Source organism: Crocuta crocuta, unplaced genomic scaffold, assembly GCF_008692635.1.
Source record: "Crocuta crocuta isolate KB4526 unplaced genomic scaffold, BGI_CrCroc_1.0 scaffold10, whole genome shotgun sequence".
NCBI lineage: Eukaryota > Metazoa > Chordata > Mammalia > Carnivora > Hyaenidae > Crocuta > Crocuta crocuta.
The window spans coordinates 1392669-1404006 of NW_027527551.1; the positions used below are offsets into that span (position 1 = coordinate 1392669).

The window sequence follows — 11338 nt, forward strand, 5'->3', positions numbered from 1 at the left end:
CAGGCTCTATGCTGACAGCTCAGAGCCTGGAGCCTGCTTTGGATTCCGTCTCTCTCTCTCTTTCTCTCTGCCCTTTTCTAATTCACACTCTGTCACTCTCTCTCTTTCAAAAGTAAATAAACATTTAAAAAAAAAAAGAAAAGGAAAGAAAAAGAGACCATCGAAGGGAGCCCTGCAAAACCACTTTCATTTCAGGGTGACAGGGCACACCTGTCAGTAGCAACATCAGAGATTTCAAACTACAGGTAGAAAATAGACTTCACTAGAGTAACCCAGACAGTCACTAAACAAATAAACAAACAAATAATAAAAATAAGTCCCAGAGTGGGGAACCAATGCTCAGAGTTGCTACATTATCTAAAATGTCCAGTTTCCACACAAAAAAAGTATGAGATACACAAACAAGGAAGTATGTTCTTTATACTAGAAAAAAAGTAGGAAACAAACTGCCTGTGAGAGTGACCAGATGTTGGATTTAATGAACAATGACTTCAAAGTAAACATTATAAAGATGTTTAAAGAACTGAAGAAAATCATGATTAAAGAAATAAAGGAAGGCATGACCACAGTGTTGCATCAAATAGAAAATATCAATAGAGATAGAACTTATAGGGGGAAAATGAAAATATGGCAGTTGAAAAGGACAGTAACTGAAATTTAAAAATGCACTACAAGAGCTCAGTGTAGATCTGAACAATAGAAAAAAATTAGCATACTTGAGATAATTGATAAAAATCATGCAATCTGAGGAACAGAGAGAAAAAACCATGAAGACAAATGAAAAGAGTCTCAGAGATATGCGAGATAGCATTACGAATATATATGAAGAGGAGAGATAGAAAGGTCAGAAAAAATATTCAAAGAAATAATGACTGGAAAGTTCCCAAATTTACTGAAAAACATTCATTTACACATCTAGGAAACTCAGTGAACTTCAGGTAGGATAAATACAAACAGATTCACAAATAGACACATTGTAGTATAAATGCTGAAAAACAAGAAGAAAATCCTGAAATCAGAAAGCGAAAAATAACTTACCACTTACAAGAAAACCCCAGTAACATTTACAACTGACTTCCTATCAAAAACAATGGATTCTAGAAGATAGCAGGATGACATATTTAAATTGTTCAAAGGAAAAATGGTCAGCTAAGAATCTAAGAGTACTATATTCTACAAAATTCTCTTTAAAAAATGAAGATGAACTACATTTCCAAATACACAAAAACTAAGAGAATTCATTGCTAATAGATACACCTTACAGGAAATACAACAGAAAACCAAAAGCATTTTTCACAGAGCTAGAAAAAATAATACTAAAATTTGTATGGAGCCACAAAAGGCCCCAAATAGCCAAAGCAATCTTTAGAAACAAGAGCAAAGCTGGAGGTATCAGAATCCCAGATTTCAAGATATACTACAAAGCTGTAGTAATCAAAAGTATGATACTGGCATAAAAACAGACAAATAGATCAATAGAACAGGAAAGAGAATCCAGAAATAAACCCATGCTTATATGGACAATTAATCTATGACAAAGGAGTTGAGAATTTGCAGTGGGGAAAAGACAGTCTCTTCAGTAAGTCATGCTGAGAAAACTAGATAGCCAGATGCAAAAGAATGAAACGAAGGCAACCTACCAAGTGGAAGAAGATATCTGCAAGTGATATATCCAAAAAGGAGTTAATATTCAAAATATATAAAGAATTTCTATAACTCATCACCAAAAGATATAAATAAACAATCCAATTAAAAAATGGGTAGAGAGAGGACCCAAACAGACATTTTTTTTCTAAAGAAGTCACACGAAGGCCACTGAATATAGGAAAAGATGCTCAACATCATTAATCATCAGGGAAATGCAAATCAAAACCACAATGAGGCATCCTGTTGTACCTATATAAATGGTATAAATGGCTAGAATCAAAAAGACCAGAAAGAACAAGAAAGGAACCCTCAAGTACTATTTCTGGGAATGTAAACTAGTACAGCCACTGTGGAAAACAACATAAAAGCTTCTCAAAAAATTAAAAATAGAAATGCTGTATGATCCAGAAATTCCACTACTGGACATTTACCCAAAGAAAATAAAAACACTAATTCCAAAAGATATATGCACCCCTATGTTTATTGCAGCATTATTTATAAGAGCCAAGATATGGAAGCAACCCAAGTGTCCATCCACAGATGAATGGATAAAAAAATGTGACATGCACGCATGAAATGGAATATTACTCAGCCATAAAAAAATAATGAGATCTTACCATTTGCAATAGCATGGATGGACCTAGAGTGTATTATGCTAAGTGAAATAAGTCAGACAGAAATACCATATTATTTCAATTATACAGGGAATCTAAAATAAAATAAAATAAACGATAATACAGAAATAAACAGATTCTTAAACACAGAGGACAAAGTGGTGGTTGCCAGATGGGAGGTGGGTGAAGGGATGGGTGAAATAGATGAAGGGGATTAAGAGGTCTAAACTTCCAATTATAAACAAATAAGTTACAGAGATGAAAAGTATAGCATAGGAATATAGTCAATAATATTGTAATGATGTATGGTGACTACACTCACCATGGTAAGCACTGAATGATGTGTAGAATTGTTGAATCAATGTTGCACACCTGAAACTAATAAAACACTGTAAGTTAATTATATTCAATTTAAAAAAAAAGAGAGAGACATACTAAAGAAAATGCTTCAGGCTGAAAGCCACCCCCCCACACACATACACACACATACACAAAAAATATAAAAACACAAAAAAACTAACTAAAAAAAATACATCTCACAAAAACCAATAAAAGCACCAATAAAGGTAATTATGTAATTACAAAAGATAGTACAAATGCATTTTTTTCTTTCTTTGTTAGACCAAAGCATATGAAAATGTAGTATACCTGTCAATAATGGCACAAAGGAGGTGGGTTGGAAAGCAAAATTCTATTAACCTAAGAAAACTACTCCAGATGTGAACTCAGACCCATAAAAGCAAATGAAGAGAAGCAAATAATGGTAAATAAGAAGGTTAATATAACAAAAGCTATAAATACATAGTTTTCTATTTTCTCCTTTCAACTATTTTTAAAGTCATAAAATTGGGGCACCTGGCTGGCTCAGTTCACATAGCATCTTGAACTCAGGGTTGTGAGTTCAAGCCCCATCCCAGGTATAGAGAGTACTTAAAAAAATAAAATCTTGGGGCACCTGGGTGGCTCAGTCAGTTAAGTGTCCAACTTGATTTTGGCTCAGGCCATAATCTCATGGTTCATGGTGAGAGAGAGCCCCATGTCAGTCTCTGCACTGACAGCATAGAGCCTGCTTGCGACTCTCTCACTCTCCCTGTCTCTCTCTGTCCCTCCCCCATTCTCTCTCTCTCTCTCTCAAATTTTTGAAAAAAAAATTTTAATAAATTCTTATAAAAATTTCATAAAATTATATAAAGTTAGAGCTATAACAATGTATTGGGGCTGTAATATTTACAGAAGTAATATGTATAATAATAATAATATTTATAACATGTAAAAGTAACATGCATAACAAAAAAGGAGAAAACAAAATATAGCTCTATAGAAATAGTCTCTATATCTCACTGCAATTGAGTTAGTATAAATCTGAAGTTGATTCTGATAAACACTAGAGCAACTGTGAGAAAATGTCTCAAAAAATAGTGAAAAATCATAAAAGAATTAATGTGCTATATTAGAAAATATTTATACCACCTCACGCCGGTCAGAGTGGCTAAAATGAACAAATTAGGAGACTCTAGATGCTGGCAAAGATGGGGAGAAATGGGCACCCTCCTACACTGTTGGTGGGAATATAAAATGGTGCAGCCCCTCTGGAAAACAGTATGGNAAAGATATAAGACATACAGAGAATGAAGAGTAAAATGGCAGACATAAATCCAACTGTATTAATAATAGCATTAAATATGAATGGTATAACAACCCAAGCAAAAGGTTGGATTAAAAAATACTGGATTAAAAAAAAAATAGGATCCAACTATATGCTCTTTATAGTTATAGTCAAAGATACAAATAAATTGAAAGTAAAAGGATGGAAAATGACATATCATGCAAAGAGCAACTACAAGAAATCTGGGTTACTATACTAATAGGCAAAAGAGACTTTAAAACAGAAGACATTACTGGAGATAAAGAGAGATATTTTACAAGAAGATAAATCCATCAGGAATATATTATAGTTATAAACCTATAATTACCCTAAAAACAGAGGATCAAAATACATAAAGCAAAGACAATGAAGGAAGAAATGAACAATTCAACATTAGTAGTTGGATACTACAGTACTCCACTCCAATAATGGATAGAACAAAAGCAAAAGGTCAACAAAGAAATAGAAGATTTTAACATTATAAATCAACTATCACTAGCATGCCTCTATAGAACACTCGACTCAACAGCAGAATATACACTTTACTCAAGGGCACTTAGAACATTCTCTAGGATAGGCCATATGTTAGCCTGTAAAAGAAACTCTGACAAATTTAAAGTAATAAAAATAGTACTAATATGTTTTCTGACCATAAGGTAATGACATTAGAAACCAAAAACAAAAGAAAATTGGGAATTCACAAATACATAAAAACCAAACAACAAACTTCAAATTATTGACGGTGCAAAAAGGAAATCAAAATGGTAATTAGAAAATACTTTGAGATGAATGAAAATGGAGATATAACACACCAAAACATGTGGGATGCATATAAAGCAATGTTTAACAGGAAATTTATAGCTGTAAATACTTAAATGAAAAAATAAGAAAATCTCAAATCGATAATAGAAACTTCCACTCTAAGACACTGGAAAAAGAAAGGCAAATTGTACCCAAAGCAAGCAGAAAGAAAAGAATAATAAAGATTTGAGTGGAAAGTAATGAAATAGAGAATAGAAAACAATAGAGAAAATCAATGAAACTAAAACCTGGTTCTTTGAAAAGACTAACAAAATTGACAAACCTTTAGCTAGACTGAGAAAAAAAGAGAAAAGACCAAAATTACTAGAATCAGAGACAAAAGAGAAGGCGTTACTACTGAATACACAGAAATAGAAAAGATTACAAAAGAACACTGAAAAGTTATATGTTGATAAGTCAATTTAGATGAAAAGGACAAATTCCTAGAAAGACACAAACTACTGAAACTAACTCAAAAAGATGTAGGAAATTTGATTATATATAAAGCAACTTAGGAGACTGACTTAGTTACCAAAACTATGCACAGAGAAAAGCCCAGACCCAGATAGCTTCACTGGTTAATTCTACAAAGTATTTAAAGAATTAATATCAATTCTTCAAAAACTATTCCAAAAAATACAGGAGGAGACAATACTTTCCAACTCACTCTGTGAAGCCAGTATTTTCCTGAAACCAAAACGAGAAGATATACATATCATAGAAAACTACAAACCAATATCTTTTATGAATATGGACACAAAAATCTTCAACAAAATACTAACAAAGCAAATCCACCACCACATAAAAAGAATTATAAAGCATGACCAATTGGGATTTTTCCCAGAATGCAAGGTTGGTTTAATATCTGAAAATCAATTAATATAATATACCATATAATATGCCACATAGATAGGATACAAAACAAAAACCACATGGTCATCTCAAAAGATGAAGTAAAATCATTTCACAAAATCCAAAACCTTTTCATGATTAAAAAAAACAACCACTCAACAAAGCAGGAATAGAAAGAAACTTTCTTCAGCTTGATAAAGGTAATGTATAAAACTCCACACATCATATCTAATGGTAAAAGACTGGAGATGCTTTCTCAATAAGTTCATGAATAAGTCAAGGATGTCCACTCTCACCACTTCCATTCAGCATTATACTGGAGATCTGAATCAGGGTAATCAGGCAAGAAAAAGAAATAAAAATCATATAGATAAAAAGAAAGAGATTGGCAGATGACATGAACTTGTATACAGAAAATCCTAAGGAATCCATTAAAAAACTATTAGAATAATAAATGTCTTCAGTAAGGTAACAAGATACAAGATGAATATACAAAAATTAATTGTATTGCTAAGCACTAGTAATGAATAATCTAAAAATGAAACTAAGAAAACAATTTCATTACAATAGCATCAAAAGAATAAAACATTTAGGAATAAATTTAACAAAAATGCAAAACTTAATACACTGAAAATTACAAATGATTGTTAAAATAAGGAACTATTGTTAAAGAAGATATAAATAAATGGAAATACCCCAGTTCATGGATCACAAGACTTACTATAGTTATGATGCCACTAGTCCTAAAATTAATCTATACATTCAACACAATCTCTATCAGGCTCCTAGCTGGCTTTTTTACAGAAAATGGTAAGCTGTTCTTAAAGTTGCAGGGACCCAGAATAACCAAAATAATCTTAAAAAGAAGAAGGCAGTTGGGAGGACTCACACAAATGCTTACAGCAGCTTTATTTATAATATCCCCAACATGGAGACAACCCAAGTGTCCATTAACTGATGAATGGACAAACAAAATGTGGCATGTCCATATAATGGAACATGATTCCACCATAAAAAGGAATGTAGTACTGATACCTGTTACAGCATAGCTGAACCTTGAAAACATTAAGTGAAAGAAGTCACTCACAAAAGACCATATATTATATGACTCCAGTTATAAAAAAATGTTAAGAATAGGCAAAAGATAGAAAGTAGTACAGTGGTTGCTTAGGGCTGGGGCCTAAATAGGGGGTTGACAGCTAAAGGGTACTGGGTTGTTTTTGTTTTTGTTTTGAGATAATGATAACATTTTAAAATTGGTTGTGGTGATGGATGAGTGCATTATAAACCATTAAATTGTATGCCTTAAATTAATTATATGGTTTTTGAATAATATCTCAATGAATTAAAAGTTGTTATATAAATAATATGTATGTTAAGAAAAGAAAAAAAGAGATTTAAGAACGTTTTTATTTTACCTTCTGTCTTTTATTTTTATTTAAAATTTTTTTTCAATGTTTGTTTATTTTTGAGAGAAGAAAAGAGTACAAGAGAGGGAGGGGCAGAGAGAGGGAGACAGGATCTGAAGCAGGCTCCAGGCTCTGAGCTGTCAGCACAGAGCCCAACATGGGGCTCAAACTCATGAACTCATGAGATCATGACCTGAGCTGAAGTCGGATGCTTAACTGACTGAGCCACCCACGGGACCCTGTGTTTGTTTTTTAAAAAGGCTAACCTTCTGGAGCCTTGTGAAAATTTTGAAGTCAGAAATTAAAATAAAGCAAAACAAATAAATTTAAACATGGTTGTATCTTTCCATTCTAAATACATTTTTCTGAATCTGCTTTTCTATCTTGATCATAACAAGGATCCTCCTCAAGAAGGCCTCTCCAGAAGACACTGGGTCACATGTCTTCATAATGCTTATCGCTATCGTTAAGATTATCTTATTTATTAATTTATTGTCTGTTTCCTCTATGAAAAAAATTGCATGTTCACAATTGATTTTGCTCTAGAAATCTAGAACTGGGCATCTCAAGTGTGGTTCATAAATGGTGTCAGTTTGTGTGTGATGCTACCAATCCTCATGAGCAAAATAGAGAAACTAGCAATTTTGTCTGCTGAATCTAATAATGACCAAAAAAAAAAAAGATATTTTGTATATCTTTGGTTTATTTTCTAGAAATGCATTTTTATAGGACTTTTTTCCCAAGCACCAGGCTGTGATAGATGTAAAATTCTTAAAAAAGAACTGGTCCTTCACTACAAATGGTTTCAGAAGCACTGATTTAGGTGAGCATCAAAATATTTTGCCCCCCCTTTCCTAATGAAGTGTTAATGCTCAGAAGTGTCTACAAGGCCAGGGATTATACCTTCGGGTCCCTCTGCATGGGGGTAAGGGAGGGCACTTGTCCTCATGAAGAGAATGTGAGAAGTGGTGTGTGTCACCCTTGAAATGGTCAATGGTTAAAGTTAATGGGTGATGGTTTTGGCTGCATCTTCCTCAACATCTCTCCCCATTGCCATTTAAATGCAGAGAACTCTGGAGGCTAGTTAAGAGCAGGCTGCGAGACAGAAGGACCACATTTAGAGACAGTTCTCAACTATTGGAAAAATGTAAAGTTATGTTGTAAACCACACAAACAGCACATATCAAATCCAATCAACCTAATCTACTTTGGATTCACTTCTAATTTTTTTATTATCTGAAAAAGCATAAATATATGTCCATTTATACACTGACCCATTCATCTATCTATCCATTTATCCATCCATCATCTGTCCACCTATCTATTTAAATATCATCTATCCATCTATCTACACAAAGTTAAAGTGCTCTGAAATCCTCTTCATGTCTCCAAGGATTACTATAAGCCAGAGAGCAATCAGCTGCATGACTTGAATAGCACACACCTCCCTACAACACGCAAACATACGCACAGTGCTTCAGAAGCTACAAAGTCCTTTTTAAATATATTTTTCACATTTGTTATTTAGTCCTCATTATAATCCCATGGGATAGACAAACTTACTGTTACTCTTGTGTTCCAAGTCAAAAATCTGAGGCTATCTAGGCAAAATGGAATTAGGAGATAACACAAGTAATTACTGACATGTTCAGGTCCCAATACCTGATATTTTAAAAAAGAGAAAAACTTGGGGGCCTGAACTGTTCATTAAGTTCACCTACACCTTCAATCTTTGAACAATTTCTTCACTCTGTTAATGCTGACACAGTCATGGAATTGTGGCAGATAGGTGAGACAAAGGACCAGATTTAAGTATAGTTATGTATAAAGTATGATGGCTCACATCTACCCAGAATCTCTGCTTGCAGAAATAACTCGAGTAAAGAGAAATTAATTTTTAAGGGCCTATGATTCTCCTAAAATAAGCCATTTTGTGCTGCACCATTTCAATCCTTTGAAGTATTTTTTTTTTCCCTTTAAGTGTCTTTTGTTTTTTAGCCTATAAATTAATGAACTGCCCAAGTCTCGAAGCCAGGTTTCCAGAGTAAGCATGCCAAAGGTGAACCCACTCAACAGCTCCCAGGCCACCTGCACCACATACTTGCCAGCTTTGAGCCTCAAATTTTCAGCAGGTTATCCAACCTCCGGTTAAGTTTTTTCTTAAAACATGTTTTATGATGACAGGCCCAAACCTCTGCCCCCTTCCATCCTTGAAATTCCCAAGACCTGGGAGGATCCATTCACTATGATAAGCCTCTGTACACAGAGATGGTCCTGGGAAACTGATCTGAACTCAGATACGCCCAGGTCTCCACTACCCCCAAATCAGATGTACTAGGGATTTTTCCAGGGTCTACCCTCCACATCACACTTTCTCAGTATATGGATTAAGAAGGGAAAGAAGTAGTATTTAACTTTATTCTTTAATTTACTCATTCACAATCCAACATGTACAAGGCATACTAAAGAATAAGGATGTGGTTTATGCCTTCCAGAAATTTCAATGAGAAGGTTAGTAAACTAGGTACCCAAATAACTATAGTACAAGACAATGCATGGTAAGTGCCTTGAGATTAGCGCTAACCAAATGCTTAAGGACAGGCAGGCAAAGAAAGTTTCTGACTAAAGTGGCCAAAAAAGGTTTTATGAAAGAGGGAGCTTTTGGGTAGCTTTTGGAGGAAAAGAAAGCAAGATTTCATTAATGACAGATGGGGGAAGTGACAGTCCAAGTCAAGGGAATGATATGAGCCAGAGGTAAGAAAGGGCAAGATGAGGTTAAGAAATGAGGGGGTGTGGAGGTGTCATTTGGCAGGAACATGGGCATTAGCATAAGACAGGAAGCATGATTTGGAACCAAACTGTAGAAGGCCTTGAACACGAGGATAACTTGCCATGATTTTACTCAGTAATCAGTGGGAGAGCCACTGCAAAAGTTTAAAGTGAGAAGTAAAAACAATAATCCAAGAAGCTTGCTCTGGTGGTGGTGTAGAAGGACCTTTAATTTTGAAAGGTTAAAGGTCTGGGAATGAGTAAGGAGCCTTTTATGATAGACTAAAAGGAAGCAATCACACTTAAAGAGAGGAAGTATCCAAGAAATGGAAGAGAAGAGAATGAATTAATAAACAGAATTTGGTAGAGAAAGGGAGAAAATGAAAAGATAACTCCCAGGTCTTGAGTCAGTGCCTGGAAAAAAAATGTATGTTATGGATGAAACTATTTGGACTCAAATATATACAAAGATCTGGAGATTTTAAAATTTTATTTCAAGCTGTGATTTTATCCATATTTAAAAAATAATAAATAAAGACCATCATTTCCCTGGACAACTGGTTGCTCTCACTGCATTTCTTCATAAGGCTTCTTTCTCCATGGGATTAGCCTCTTTTGGAATATGGACTATAGCATTAGAAAGGGAGGTGAAGAGGAGTGCCTGGGTGGCTCAGTCGGTTAAGCGTCCGACTTCAGCTCAGGTCATGATCTCCTGGTCCATGGGTTCGAGCCCCGCATCGGGCTCTGTGCTGACAGCTCAGTCTGGAGCCTGCTTCGGGTTCTGTGTCTCCCTCTCTCTCTGACCCTCCCACTCACATCCTGCCTCTCACTCTCTCAAAAATAAACATTAAAAAAAAAGAAATGGGGGTGAAGAGTTCTTATTATAGCCAACCTTGTTTCTTCCCCTACTTGGGTAGTGTCTAAAAGTGACCATGGACCATCTCAATCTACTCTCTGGTCTAGACAAGTGGACATACCCTTTGGTGGAGATGGCAGAGAGAAACTCCTTTGAGAATATTAGAGACATTTGGATCTGTTCGGATGGCATCCACTATCATAGCACTGGGGTGACTCTTCAGTCTATTCCTAACCACAGTAACAGAGGGACTTTCAGGCCCAGCATGTCCTCTAGCACAGGGCACAGATGGAAAATATTCCACATTCCTCAATACTGGGGCACTGATGGCAACATTCTGCATGAAAGAGCAGACCTATGGGAAAGTCACTGGGACAGGGCTCTTTACCTGTGGTGGGCAGTGGCCAAAAGAAACAAAACTGGTATCATTTTCAGGGTTGGGAAATCTAACCTGACCACACAAATAATTAACCTGAAAAGCCACTTCATGCTCCCCCAATGGACCCAGATGTTGCACTTCACTTTAGGTAAACGTTATTTTTAGAGACATAAGAATTCAGCATCCAAAATTTATCACCCATCTGAGTGGGAGACACAGAACACAGAACAGATTTATATGTTTAGGGGGTAGGAATGGGGTTTAAGCTCAATAAAATCTTAACTGTGCTTTACTTTTTAATTTAACTTTCAAACATTTCTTTCCTGTTTTGTGACTGAGAATCTCGTACATGTCACCCTTTCGGTG

At 35.1% G+C, this 11338-nt stretch overlaps 1 long non-coding RNA gene across 1 annotated transcript in view; it reads right to left on the reverse strand.

Moving 5' to 3' along the window:
* The window catches only part of LOC144235636 (uncharacterized), a 57920-nt gene extending 55296 nt beyond the window's left edge, over nt 1-2624 (reverse strand). Inside the window, exon 1 of the long non-coding RNA XR_013336274.1 lies at nt 2584-2624. This is a non-coding gene — a long non-coding RNA (uncharacterized LOC144235636). The remainder of the gene's footprint in view (nt 1-2583) is intronic.
* Between the last annotated feature and the right edge of the window lie 8714 nt (nt 2625-11338).